The 15597-nt window shown below is 38.5% G+C and overlaps 1 protein-coding gene across 1 annotated transcript in view; it reads right to left on the minus strand.

Moving 5' to 3' along the window:
- Positions 1-15597, minus strand: part of LOC115067430 (oxidation resistance protein 1-like) — a 391627-nt gene that overhangs the window by 42253 nt on the left and 333777 nt on the right. The gene's annotated exons all lie outside the window — the stretch shown is intronic.

Here is a 15597-nt window from a genome sequence, read left to right on the forward strand (position 1 = left end):
TGTTATTTATTTCAAATTAGCTTCTAAATATTCCTTTGGTCATACTAAGGGTGTCATGAATATTTCTGAAAGGCTGCTATCTAAATTCAGATTTAAAATAATATAAGCCATAGCCCTTGATTGCCTCCCAGAACTTGAAGGTAAAGGCCTTATTGCTGAAAACAGGCCACACTTAAGACATAGGACTTGGAGCAATTGAGCTGGAACTGATCAGAAGCCTCCTTCCTGAGGACTTAGCTCTCATGGTATCAGAGGATACTATACAAGTTGCCAAGAGAGGAAACCAACCAATGGTCCCACCCAGCTGTAAAGTCTACAAAACAATGACTGGCCCAGAAAACTATTGATATTGGTGCAGTAGTGGCACTTTTATCTTGTGGGTAATCAACAGCTATCCAATTGGAATTAAGGTTCACTCAATGGGAGGGAATACATGTGTGGCACTAAAAACAACCAAATACACATGGTTGGAAAGACCATAGATCCTAGAGAAAAGCTTACATCTGCCACATCCTTAGATCAACGTAATTTCTTAATTACAGACAAGAGTACCTTTCACCCTTCATCAAAGAAGCTTATTTTTGCAACGACATATTTTGACCCATCTCTCATCATAGGAAAAATTTGAAACATGTATAATACAACATCTACACATGCAAATCAATCCATTTCTTCTGGGAAAAACACAATAATAATAAATCAGGTAAGTGGGGGTGCATATTCAAAAAAAGTTGGCATCAGGGGAAAGAGAAAGTGCTCGAGAAAAACAGACCAACATGATGTGAAGTCCAGGGTGGCGGTACCACAGTATAAGTGAGGGTAAGATGGTACAGAACAAAGAGGAGAGAGATGACATCCCCTAAACAAGCACCATCCAGGGCCTTCACAAGTCTTGTAAAATATTTTTTACAATTTTGATTTAATCTCAGAGCCAGAGGGATACAATTAAGCTTCTAAGCAGAGTATTAGCAAGATCTGACTTGACCTTTAGAAATTAGCCCAATGCTTTAGAGCAATGAGTTAGAGAGGGATACATCCTGAATGCAGGAGACCACCAATGAGTTGATTTTAATCCATGTGATTTGTGAAGCAGAATAATAGCAGTAGGATTTAGAAGAGTGGATTAATTGAGGAAAATTTCCAGGGTAGTAAGTATTTCTTGACTGACTGTAGAAATGTTTGTGGGGCTTGGGAGGGAAGAACTCTTTGATACCAGAGAATATGCAGGGAAATAGGTTTAAAAGGGGACTTATATAAAAGAACTTTGGAGGCTGGAGAGAAAGCTCAGTGGTTAAGAACACTGACTGTTCTTGCAGAAGACCCGGGTTCAAATCCCAGCACCCACATGGCAGCTAATAACTGTTCGTAACTCCAGTTCCAGGGGATCTGACGGCCTCGTCTCTCTTTCAAGGGCATTGCATGACACAGATGCACTTACCTACATGCAGGCATAACATTCATACACATAAAATAATAAATGAAATATTTTAAAAGAACTTTGGAATGATTGATGTTGGAATACCTCTAGATTATCCTAGTGGATATGTCTAAGAAACAGTCAAATTTATGGGTCCAGCTTTTATGATAATCTCAGGGTGAGAAATTTTGACTTGAGCATCATTTGCTCATGTATATGAACCAATATACAGTGATTCTGGGGAGCATTAATTTTTAGGGTAATGTGTATTTTTATTGTTTCCTCAATTACACACAAAAAATTCAGAACTATATTTACTCCATAAATTAATCTGCATTCTTCTTCTTGGAAGACCAATAATAATAATGTTTGGAGGACTATTTCCTATTTACCTTCATTAACTTTTTCCTATTTCTTCCTATTTATTTATGTAACATTTCCATCCAAACAGAACACACAATAGCAAGACTACTATGTAAATAATTTCCCAAACTGATCCCTGTGTATGTAGTTTGTTTTAATGTTTTTTCAAGAGCAAGAAAACTTAAGCTCTGGAAAGTGTTTTTCCAATTAAGACTGTTATTCGAGTTACATTATGAAAGGATAAAGTTTGAGGGATGAAAGATGACACAAAGTCCATCTACAAAATAGACTCGATAATTCAGGTAGCCTTCAAGTAGTATCAAAATTAGATTAGCAGCATATTAGGTATCACCAGAACAGAATGCATGTTATTTTTTGCAGCAAAGAGTTCAGAGAACAATATCAACTTTTCAGCATTCCACACCTAACAGGACCAGAGAGGCACAATGGGAATATTCACTTATAGGAAATTTTCTGCACCCACTAGAGAAGTTGCTAAACTGGTTTCTGTTTCCTTTGTACGTGTTTTGGTCAAAGAAGAAAAGCATGTTTTGGCTTGTCACTAGGTACTGAGGGTTGATCTTTAATGAACAACAACAAAAAAGAACAGATTTGTCAGGAATATTTACTTTCAAGAGAACCCTAATTTACTTAGGCTCAAAGCCACCCACACCCAAAAATTTCTTCCTTCTCTACTGCCATAGCATTTAAAATCTATGCAAAATGTACCTGGATTAAGCCATTTGCCACCTACAAAGAAGATGTTTGACTGGTATTAAGCCTTTGGTCTAAACAGTACACACAGAAGTCTTGGGCTGCCTACAGAAACCACCAACAATATGAGTAAACCATGACACATATGTTATTAAGTCACCAGGAGATTTGACCCAGAATACATGACCTCAAACAAAGTTTGATGAGGTGCACACCTTAAAGCTAGTTTTGAATGATGAGACTCCTAATGAATAAGTAAAACTAGGGGATTTGAAATCAAACACATATGAACCTGAATTCTTTCTCTCTCTTCTACTTACCCTGACACTTTTGGTGGATGATATAAAGTCATCTGTGCCCCAGTTGCATCTCTAGTGAAAAAGGAGAAATATCTACCTGCTAAGCTATTAAATAAGGATTAAATGAGAGAATGTATGCAGAATGTCTAAACACAGGGTCTGGCATATGGTAGGTGTTTAAAAATAGTTCCCTATACCCTTTAGTGTACTGACAAAGACTGATTCAATACAAGACAGACTTAAGGCAGAATAAATGGAAAGGAGAGAACCAGGCCTTCTTGGGATGACGGAACTAGTCAGTAAAGGAAGGAAAGCAAGAGACAGAAGGCTACATCTGTAGTCTAAAGGTGCACACATGCTTCCATACATAAGCAATCAGCTCAAATCATTTCTGAAATGCTTCTTTCTTGGGAGAAGCTTCAGCCATATTACATAAACACTTTTACAAGCAACTGTCCGAGAACAAACAAGAGGAGCTTATGTAACAACTATGAAAAGTTTGGCATGCCTCTCATGCCATTGGGCTGGGATAGCACCAGTTAGGGAGATTACTTCAGAGGACTCCTGAGCGTGTTAGGAAGTACAAGGGGCATTTGACTCTAAATGCTCACATGCACGTGACAGAAAATAGTTGTTTTCTCACAATATGCAGAGATAGCTTGAATCAAAAAGAAGTAACTGAATTCTGGGAATGAGTTCACAAACATACAGGGAATACTAGGGAGAGTTGTCCACCTCAAAGCTTGACCTAGAGAGCTTTACGTTTGACAGATTAGCACTCAAAGTCTACTCTGGAGGTGTCAGCTATACATAAGTAAGTTGGTCTCACAGAAGTAAGATATCCTTAAGAAAGAATAGGTTTATAAATAGAAAAAAAACGGAAAGATAACAAGTCATGGGCTTTGGGCAGACATGCCAACACTGCTCTTTGTTTTTTAGCTTTCTAGGCAGAGTGCCAAAGCAACTGTTTGTAAAATTGTTGAAACTCAGTGAGTTCAGGCCTTATGCTCATTTGGTTTCAGGGACATTGGTCAGTTGGCATCTTCATAGTTAAATAATACAAAGTATACAGGGAAGGGTTCTTTCTTTCTTTAGGTTAAGTAGAGCAACAGCCAACATTTTTTGGATGTTTACTGAGTGGAAGGTACTCTGACATGGTAGGCAGAATAATGACCTCTAAAAGTGACTTCATACAAATCTCCAGAACCTATGAAGGTTATTTTACAAGGGAAATTGAAGTTATTTCAAATGAACTAAAGTTGCTAATCAGATGATTTTGAGATGGGAAATTATCTTAGATCACTCTTGTGGACTCAGTATAATTACAAGAGTCCCTTTAGGTGGAAGAGGGAGTCAGGAGGGTGAGAAGCAAAGGAATGAGATGTGAGAAACTTTGAAGGTGGCATGTGATCATGAACCAAGAACTGCATGTGAATTCTAGAAACCAGAAAAAGCAAGTAGATTCTCCTCTGGTGCCTCTAGAAGGGAAGATAAACTTCCTAAACCTCAGCTTTAGTCTAGTGAGATGAGCTTTGGACTTTGGAGTACTGGGAATTTATCATATATGTGTATATTGTAAGCTAGAAACTTTTTGGTGACTTATTATAAATACATCAGTAATTTAATACAGATGGTAAATACTTTACATACCATACCTGAATCTTTATATATTGTTGATGCCATTTTATATAAAATAAAATGGAGGCATAGAGAAATTCTCTCTCTCTCTCTCTCTCTCTCTCTCTCTCTCTCTCTCTCCCCGAGCATCAAATCCAGAGACTTGTACATGCTAGCATGCTAGGAAAGCACTATACCACTGAGCCATATCCCTCGCCTCTAACCATATTGTTTTTCTCTCCAAATTTTTCCAAATATGTAAAGAGGTACCTTAAGCCATCATCTTCCAAAGAAAATCACACATCATAGGTATTATATAAGGGTTTCTAAATCATGGCTTCACCCACAAGAATGGATTTTGATCATACCTAAGAGAAATGGAATGGTGTTAGGATGACTAGTTTTGTTTGGGTCTGATTCTCTCAACAATTAATATGAAAAGGTACTATCAGAGATAACTCATTGATATTTTTTAAAACAGTGCTTATGAGGTCTCAACCTAAATAGGAGTCAGGCAGTATCCTATTTGAGATTTATAGCAAGACTTTTATTTTCATCATTAAAACCTATCCCTGAGGCAAGTGAAATGGCTTAGCAGGTAAAGGCATTTGCTGCCAAAACTGAGGACTTGATTTCCATCTTTGGACTCTATATGGTGGAAGGAGAGAACCAACTCCTATAAGTTGTCCTGTGACTCCTCAGTGCCCACACAATACCTCCTCCCCTACCCCGAAGACACACACAGACAGGAAAATACAAAAACATTAAAAATTGAGAAAAAGGTTAAAAAAAAAAATCCCAACCTATTTTTTTTCTGACTCATAACCTATAGAAAGTGGTTGGCTCAATTAGGCAGGTTTAGGCTAAGTCTTGTTGTAGAAGAAAAATATGTGATCTAAATGAGACTCAGAAATCAAATCAGTAATATAGGAAGTCAGTCATTCTCTATCTTAAGTTTAGCTACTATAATTTGAATAAGTAATTTAGTTTTTAAGTGTAAGCTATTACAGAGTTTTCATTTTTAGAAATTATACAGCAAATTCTCAACAGTTTTCTTAGTGGAATCCTTTTATCATACTCTTTGGCACAAAGGAATAATTTTGACTTAGTGAAAATGAAAAGTTCCAGAAATTTGCCTCATTAAACTTGTAACGTTTCACAAGATCTGAGTTGAAGGTCATTTGATGCAGGAACTGATTGTCATCTGGTATGGACTTCTGCCCAGGATAAATGACGTCTCATGCTAACTCAACTCCTTTGTAAACAGAGATGGACAAATCAGTGTACCCACAGGTGCACAGGCCCATACAAACACACTCACATGCCTCTAACACATTAGTTACCAGCTTAATTCATTTCTGAAATTCTTCCTTCTTGGTAGAAGCTTCAGTAACATTACATAAACATTTTTGCAAGAAGTTCTATAAGAACGAAAAGGGAAAGCTTATGTAACAATGATCAAAAGTAAGGAGCATCTTCCATGCCATTACAAGCAGCTGCCCCACCATTTGTTAAACAGCTGTGCACTAGAAAGGCTTATTCAAGGCATTCTTATTCTCTCCTTTTGTTTCACATTTAAAGTCGCGCAATATAAGACTTTAACAAGCAACTGAGTCCTATAACTACATAAATTATCTGCATTTGTCCACAGGAGACAAATGAATGAGATCAAAGGCAGTAATTTTTGTAATGTTTTTCCTTTATTGAGAATTTCATATATGAGTACTGTATTTGCATCACTTCCACCACTCAATCCCCCTTACAACTTGTACCATATCCCCATACTCCCTTTCAATTTCTTGCCCTTTTCTTTCTTCTGCATATACATATTCACACACGCATATCTCCATCTATCTATCTATCTATCTATCTATCTATCTATCTATCTATCTATCTATCGATCATAGTCTGAATGAAAATGTCCCCCATAAGCTCCAAGCATTTGGACATTTTGTCCCCAGATGGTGGCGCTGTTTTGGGAGGTCTTAGAAGGTGTGTCTATCCTGGAGGAAGCATGTCACTAGGGGTGGGCTTAGAGAGCTCTTAAGTCTTGCCAGATCTCCAGTTGTTCTCTTGCTTCTTGTGCCCGCGTGATGATGTGAGAGCTTAACTTCTGCTGCTCCTGCTCCAGCCACCTCCAGCCACCATGCCTCCCTGCCATGACGGACTGTAATTCCCCTGGAACCATAAGCTCAAATAAACTTCCTTTTTTTAAGTTGCTTTGGTCAGTGTTTCTATCATAGCAACAGAGAAGTGACTAATACAACATGAATATATTATATATACATTACCTACCAGAGAGAGAAAGAAAATGAGTTTTAAGAGAATAAATTTGTGCTCAGAAAGAAGAATATGGCTCCGTATAATATTCCTACATCAGTTAAAGTTGGTATGACTTCACTGCAGTGACAGATGCTAAGAATATCACAGAAACCTACATTGTTGCCTTGAAGAACAGATGGTCCTTTATGACCATTTCCTTAGAGATAAGATTCCCATCTGATCTTGACCCAAGGCCCACTCTTCTACAGAAAGATGGTCTGAATCAATCAGATACTTTCTCAGTTTGGAAATATAAGTAGATTCTGGAACTCAGGGATCATGTAGAACTGGAGTCTAATGGAATTATACAATAAAAATCATATGCAAGATAATAACAAGGAGAGAAGCTAGTTTATAAACCTGGAAACAGACAAGTGTTGAAGTGAACAGTGGAAGTCAAAGACCTTGGAGAAGCAGGGATAGAGAGCCAAGCCTGGATCTGATTTGGGGGACCCAGTCTGTATCCATGTCTGGTCCATGAATTTATTCACAGTTGCTTTCCCAGTCATTACCATCTCTCTCTTTTTTTTATGACTCAGAGAATCCTGACTAGGAAGAATTTATAATACTGAAAAGCACCAAACATCTTATTGGAAATTTTGCATAATTTTTCTTTCATTTGATTTCTACTTCGGTTCCGAAAGATGCCACTCCTATTTTATAGACATGGGAAGGGAATCTGGAAAGTTTTGTCCTGTGCTGTATAGCTTTGTCTACAGATAGAAGAATTGGATTTTCAACTCAAGCCCAAATTATGCCAAACAACCACCACAATTTTGCTCAAAGGCTATTTTTTCTCTTCCTTAGTTGATGGCAAGCTCCTACAAACATAAATGCTCCATTCTGTCTAATAATTGACCCCATGTCCACAGCCTCTTTAGCTTGACAGAGTTTGTTACCTCAGAGCTGCCATTAGAGGCCTTTTTCCACATCAGATTTGTAAATTTGCATATGTGCGGGGATTGAGGAACATGATGCAGAAGTAAACCTTACTGAGAGCCTGGGCTATTTTAAGGACATGTGCTTTTCAACTACTCTGTAAGCACACTGAGGGTGAGACCACAGCTGTGACTCAACAATCAAGAAAACTCAAATATCTATGACATGACTTAATTCTCTGTGTCACCTTGGCTAGTTTAAGATGTTCAATCATTTAGACAAATTCCAGTTTAGATGCTATGAAGGTGTGTCATATGTAATTAACATAGATATCAGTCAATTTTGAATAAAACTAAATATTCCGTATGAAGTGGATGAGCTTTATCAAATCATTAGACATTAAGAGAAAAGACTGAAGTATCCAAAATAAAAGGAATTTGGTTTTAAGTTTATAATGTAGAACTATTTGATTTTTCCAGGTTGCCTTATCTTTTGGAGTTTGTACTTAAGACTGCAAAATCAATTCCTGCCTGAATTTTCAGAAGCTTGCTCTATGGATTTTAGACTTGCTAGCTCCATAACTATATGCCATAAATAATTTCTTCAAAAAATTTCTCTCTCTCTCTCTTTCTCTTTCTCTCTCTCTCCCTCTCTCTCCCCCTACCTCTGTCACTGTGACTATTCACCCATCCATGATCCACTAAAATATATAGAGTTCTATTACTGACAGACTAACAACATACATGTATCACACACAAAAAAACTACATCTCTCTCTATAATTTTCTATATAAAAATCTATGTATAGCTTTGGTTCTGCTCTCTGAAGAACCCAATGTGGAGGGTTCTGGTGAGGGATTATTTAATTCAGGACATGCTTTAAAATTTTCAGATCTTTAGTGGGTCCTTTGTAAAGGTGGAGATCCTAAGCAAATGACTCTTTAGTTATCAGAACGTCTTAATGAGTAATTGAAATATAAACAGGACCTTAGTCCAGACTGAGGTGGGTACAGAAATCTAAACAGCTCAACAAACTGCTTAATTCAGGGGAGTTTTTGGAGGACAAGGCATGAGAATGTTGCTATAGAAACATCTTTTAAGACAAAGGAAGACATTCGGTCAACCTACTAAGAGACTGAACTGTGAGGAAGAACCACCATGGGGAATTAACCTTAAACTCCAAGGGCCTGTCTTTGCAACAATCAACTTTACCATCTTTCTCTACCCTGCAACCTCCAATAAAGGATGTGTCACTCATAATAATATGTATGCTTTGGGGATCAAAAAGATGTTTCCAGCTTGAAACAATGTCAGTAAGTGAGTGCATCCATTTGGTTTGTTAGAGAAGATAGTGATTAGGCCTATTTCACAAGAGGGGACTTATGCCTGGTACTGTAAACATGTTTCAAAACTCATGGCTGAGGGAGTCTTATGCAGTAGGGGGTAATTTACTAGTACTTTTTAGCTAAATTAACATAGTACCACACTGCTTTCAAAATATGTATGTTTATACCCAGAGACAAATGCTACTCTAAGTCTTTTCAAAATGTTTTTAATTGAATTTTTGTGATTTTCATACAATATAGTTTGATGGCATTTAGATCCCCTCCCCTAACTGCACCTCCCTCCCCTGCCTGCCACCCAACTTAATGTACCTTCATATATAGTCTGATTTGTGTCCCCAAATGTCCTTCACTGTGAATTCATCCACTGAACCCATGAAGTGTTCCATCCTTCCAAGACACCATCTTTCCCCTTCTCAGCAACTATCAATTACCAAAAGTTCCTTAGGTTGGGTTGGGATTTCTCAGCTACTTCCCCACATATATGCTGGGATTTTACCTGGTTTGAGCTTGCATAGGACTTGTACATGCTGTCACCATTGCTGTGAGTTCAGATGAGTAACTGAGCAGCTGTCTGGAAAACTGTTTCCTTATGGTCATCTAAGCTCTCTGGCTCTTAACATTCTTTCTGCCTCCTCTTCCACAGTGATCCCTGAGTTTTGGAAGGCAGAAATTTGAAATATGTGCCCTATTCAGGGATAAGGACACTGTGGCCCCCTGTTCTCCGCACACTGGGCAATTGTGGGTTTCTGTGTTAATCACCATCTGCTGCATAAGGAAAGTTCTCTGGTGAGAGGTAAGATGTGCTTTCATTCTATGTGTAGAGGTTGCATTGAAGATACATCACTTAGGATTAAGTATCTCATAGACATTTATTCTCTACATTTAATCAGTTCTGTAACTCTGTAATAGTCAACACCTGTTGAAAAAAGAAGCTTTGATGAGGGGTGAAAGTACTCTTATCTGTAAATATGAGGGTGTGTATTTAAAATGAATTAATAAATTACATTGATCTATGAATGTGGCAAAAATAGGTGTGGTGGTTTGAATGAAAATGTCTCCCATAGGTGCCACGTATTTAGACAGTTTGTCTGTAGTTGGTGTTACTGTTTAGGATTTTGGCCATGCTGGAAGAAGCATGTCACTGGGGGCAGGATTTGAGAGTCCTTAAGCTTGCAAAATTTGTATTCACTCTCTGCTTCTGTGCCTGCTTGAAGAAGTGAGCTCTTAGCTTTCTGCTCCTGCCTCCTCTGCCACCATGCCTCCCTGGTATGATGGACTCTTAGCTCTTTGGAACCTCTGGAACCATAAGGAAAATAAACTCTTCTTTCTATAAGTTGTCTTGGTCATGGTATCTTCTTACAGCAACAGAAAGGTAACTAATGCAGATGTTTGTGCCAGGAGTGGGGTGTAGGATGTGAAGAACTTGACTGTATGGGTTTTTGTGGAGGAATGTGGAAGATTTTGGAAGTTTGGACCATAAAAGCATTTGAATGCTATAAGTAGAGCTTAATGGGCTGTTCTATAGGAGCCTGGAAGAAAATAGTGCTGAGAGCAAAGTAGTTCCAGAGGGAAATAAGTTCTTAAGAAGCAACTGGGATATTCTGGTGAAGTACTTCGCTGAGTCTGCCCCCAGTTCAAGAGCTTGCCTAAGGTTAAAGTGAAAAGTAATGGATTAATTTCTGTGGTGGAGGAAATTTCAAGACAGCCTAATGTAGAAATGGTGTGGCTATTAATAGTGAATATCATACAGATCTACAGTGAAAAGGAGCAAGTGTGGCAGAAAGAATGTACAGTTTAGTTTGCAAAAGAGTACCAGCAAGATTAATGTTGGAGCCAAGGCATGTGCTGAAGGAGATACTCTCTTTGAGAATGAGATTGAAAGGATTAAGGAGAGGCCTGGAGATTTATACTTACACAATGGAAAAAGTACCTTCTGGGCAAGTCCACACCCAGATAAGCCTCCAATATGTGAAAAGAAAATGCTAGAGGGGTTTTCTGTCCCTAGAAATCCACAACATAGAAAAGCTGTGAATGTGGATGATGTAGGCCATGGTCTATCCCAGGCTGGTGGCCGAACTTGGCACTGTCATTCATGTAGTGCTGGCTTTAGAGGCATGAAAGATGCAAGCGTGAAAGGGTTGTCAGTTCTTCCTCCATGGGTTCATGGAGCCACTGAGGCCAGGCAGCATGCAGCAGGGATATCACTGCATAAAGAAGGCCTTGACAGGCCATTGCATGAAGCTATGAAATACTGGTTGACAGTGGAGACCCCAAGATGCTGGAGATGCTAGAGCCATGAGTCATCTGCCAAGAAGAGCTGCATACAGGGAATGGTGCCAGCCCAAGAGAGAGGTATATGCTGCACACAGCAAAGCTGGAGGGCTGAGACATTTAAGCCTTTTGGAAGTAAAGTCTCAGAAGTCCAACACAGATCTACTAGATTTGATATTTGCCCTGCTGGTTTTCAGTCTTGTTTTAGTCCAATATTTACACAGTATGCTCCTGTTCCTCTCTTTTTCAATGGGAATGTATATTTGGTTCCATTGTATGTTGGAAGTATATAATTTATCTATTGATTTTACAGGGATTTACAATTAAGAAATTGCATTGAGTCTCAGAAGAGACTTTGGACTGAAGACTCTGGACTTCTGAATAGTATTGAGACTGGTAAAGACTATGGGTACTTTTGAATATGGACTAAATGCTTTTCATATTTTATATGGTCATGAGCCTATGGGGGCCAGGGAATGGAATGTGGTGGTTTGAATGAGCATGTCCCCCATAAGTTCCAAGTATTCAGACAGTTTGTCTCCAGTTGGTGGTGCTGTTTTGGAGGCTTTAGGAGGTGTGACCATGCTGGAGGAAGCATGTGATTGGGGGCAGGTTTTAAGCCTTGCCAGATTTCCAGTCACTCTCTGCTTCCTGTGCCTCTTTGAAGATGTGTGTGCTTAGCTTTCTGCTTGGGCCTCCTCTGCCACCATGCCTCCCCAGCATGATGGAGTCTTAGGCCTCTGGAACCACAAGCAAAATAAATTCTTCCTTCTATAAGTCTCCTTGGTCATGGTGTCTTATCACAGCAACAGAAAGGTAATTAATACAGTAGGTTCTTCTCTAGGGTCTATACGATCTCTCCAGTCATGTGTACTTCTCTACATTTACAGTACCACATTAGTTCCCTCTCATTGAGCAGGCCTTAATTGCAATTAGACAGCTGTTGATTACTCCAAAGATAAAAGTGCCACTACTACACTAATAGCAATAGTTTGCTGGGCCAGTTATTTGTTGTTTTTTAGCCTTTACCACTGGGAAGGACCACTGATAGGTTTTTCTCTCTTGGCAGCTTGTATAGTATCCTCTAATACCATGAGAGCTAATCTTCAAGGAGGAGGCTTCCTGGTCAGTTTCAGTTTGATTGCTTTAAGTCCTGTGTATTCAGCAATAGGGTCTTACCTTCAAGTTCTGAGAAGCAATCATGGGCTGTGGCAATAGCCTGTGTTATTTTGAGAGTCTCTTGGACTACCCTGACCAATAACTCAAAGGCAGGTTCCTCCTGCCTGGTACTGTTTTTTATTATATACCTCTCAGCTATGAACATGCACTTGTATATTAATTGTATATGCATTTTTCAGTAGACTTTTGAACTAATACATTTCCCTCTGGTTTTTCATACCATCTAAGCATTATTTATCTCTCCTCTCACTCTTCCTGTATAACCCTGCCTATACCCTTCCTAGTTAAAGTACCCCCCTTTTCTCCATTTCCCCTTTAACAACATTTGTCCCCTTCCCCCTTTCTTGAGTGCCTTCTTCCTTTTTATCCACACAGTTCTTTTCCATTTTCCTGGCTCCTGCAGTTACATCAGGGTATATACTCCCATCATCTAGAGATTTGGAGCTCAGATCCACAAATGAGAGAGAACATATGTTGTATGTTTTTCTAAGTCTGTGTTCCTTTACTTAGTATAACAGGCTCTACTTCTATCTATTTACCTGCATATTTCATGACTTCATTTCTTTTACAACTGAGTAGAACTCCATTGTGCAAATGTATAACATTTTCATTATCCATTCATCAGTTTAGGGACATTTAGGTTGTTACTATTTCTTAGCTATTGTGACAAGAACAGCAATAAACATGGCTGTGCAAGTATCTCTATAGCAGGATGAGTACATTGGGTATTTGACAAGGAGTTGTATCACCACATCATATGGTAGATTTATTTTTAATTTTTTAAGAGTTCTCCATACTGATTTCCACAGTGGTTGAACCAGTTTGCAATCCCACTAACAGTGGATGTGGATTCCCTTTTCCCTGTATCCCTGCCAGCATTTGGTGTCATTTGTTCTCATAATCTTAGTCATTCTGACTGTGGTTAGATGAAATCTTGAAGTAGTTTTGATTTGCATTTACCTAATTACTAAGTATGTTGAACATTTTAAAAAATGTTTCTTAGCCATTGCTATTTTTCCTTTTGAGAGTTCTCTGTTCAGATTGATAGACCATTTTTAGTTGGGTCATTTATTTTCTTGCTTCTTTGCTTTTGAGTTCTTTATATATTCTGGATATTAGTCCTCTGTCAGATGAAATGCTGGTGAAGATTTTCTCCCACTCAGTAGCTTTCCTCTTCACTCCACTGGTTGTTTCTTTTGCTGGACCGAAACTTTTTAGTTTAATGAGGTCCCACTTGTCAGTTGTTGACCTTAATTTCTGAGCAACTGAAAGTCCTTTCATGTACCTATATGTTGTAGGGCACTGCCTATGTATTCTTCTAATGGTTTCAGTGTTGATGCTTCACACTGAGGTGTCTGATCCATTTGGAATTGACTTTTGTGTAATGTGATAGATATGGGTCTAATTTTATTCTTCTATATTTGGAGATTCAATTTTGCCAGCATCATTTTTTGAAGATACTGTCTTTCCTCCAGTGTGTGTTCTTAGCACCTTTGTCAAATATCAGGTGGCTGTAATTGCATATACTCATTTTGGATCTTCAAATTTTTTTCATTGATCTATAAGTCAGTTTTTGTATCAACAACATGCTGTTTTTATGACTATGGCTCTGAAATATAGATTGAGGCCTGGAATGTAATCCCTCTGGCATTGTTCCTTGTGTTCCAGATGTTTGACTACCCAGGGCATTGTATTTTATATACACATGTACATGACTACATATGTGTATCATCTGCATATATACGGTATATACAAATTCTAATATGATCAACTATGGTATTTATAAAACAGAACATTGGGGCTGGAGAGACAGTTCAGTGTTTAAGAGCACTGACTTCACTTGCAGAGGACTCAGAGTTAGTTCCCAGTACTTACATGGTAGCTAATAACTTTTTGTAATTCTATTTCCAGGGGATCTGATGCAGCTTTTCTTTGGCCTCCATGGCATTACATGACATGGGTGCATTTACATACATGCAGGCAAAACACTCATACACATAAAACTTAAAAAAATAGATAAAATATTTTTGAAAAAAACCCAAAATCAAATAGAACACCATCTTCTGCCTCTTACCCCATATCTGAATTTTCCCTTCTCTGTTTTGAATTTCCAATACATCAATAACTACTTATTTGTTCCTGCCCAAATCCAGAGGCATTCTTGATTACACCCTTTCTTTTACTCTATAAATTCTGTCATCAACCAGTCTTGCATGACTTCTAAAATGTAGTGTGTCTACTTCTTTCTATCTTTACTGCTAGAATCCTGGTTCAGTCTACCAGTATCTTTGCCTGACCATGCCAGTGACTTTCTAGACAGTTTCAATTCTTGTTCCTTTTCAACCAGGCTGTTCACAGAGAAGAGCAATTATGTCCTTCATATGTATTGCTTTGCTATTTCAGGATTTATTACCATGGATTCAGAGCCTTACAAACAATAAGCATTTACAATCTCAGAATTTACCACTCATCGTTTTCGTTGATAAGGAGTCTGGGCGTGGCTTTGCTGGGTTTTCTGTTCAGAGTCTCACTTGGCTGAAATCAATGTGTAGACCAGGCCTGCAGTCTCATCTAAGCCATGTAATCACTGGTTGTCATTTTCATTTCTTTTTTGCTATAGATATAAAATCTTCTTCAACTAAAAGCCACCTACTCTCCTTATCACAGGGGCTTCTGCATAACCTAGCTGCCTTCTTCAAGTCAATGGGAAGAAAGTCTATGTGCTGCTCTGAATTGCTCTGCCTTATGTCTCTGACCTCTGCACTCCTTTTTAAAGGGCTTATTTTACTATGTCAGGCTACCCTGGATGCCTTCAGTCTTGAATAACTTAACATTAACTTTGTTAAAGGCCTTTGTTGTAGTTCTCAAATCCCTTCAACTTTGCCATGAGCTTTAGTTACATTTCTCATGATGTGACAAAAGACTTGACAAAAGCAACTTAAGAAGGGAAGTGTTTCTTTGACCTCATGGTTTTAAAGGATATAGTCCATCATGGTGGGAAAGAAAGGCTTAGGAAAACCAGCTGGTTGTCATATTGCCTCCACAGTCAGGAAGCAGAGAGAGACGAATGCTGGCACTCAGCTCACCCTGCTTTCTCTTGTTTCCACATTTTTATGCATTTCAGGACCCGAGACATGGAATAGTACTGTCACATGTTTATGGTGGGACTTCCACTTCAGTAAAACCTCTCT

This window comes from Nannospalax galili, unplaced genomic scaffold, assembly GCF_000622305.1.
Source record: "Nannospalax galili isolate Female #2095 unplaced genomic scaffold, S.galili_v1.0 scaffold284, whole genome shotgun sequence".
In the NCBI taxonomy this organism is placed as follows: Eukaryota; Metazoa; Chordata; class Mammalia; order Rodentia; family Spalacidae; genus Nannospalax; species Nannospalax galili.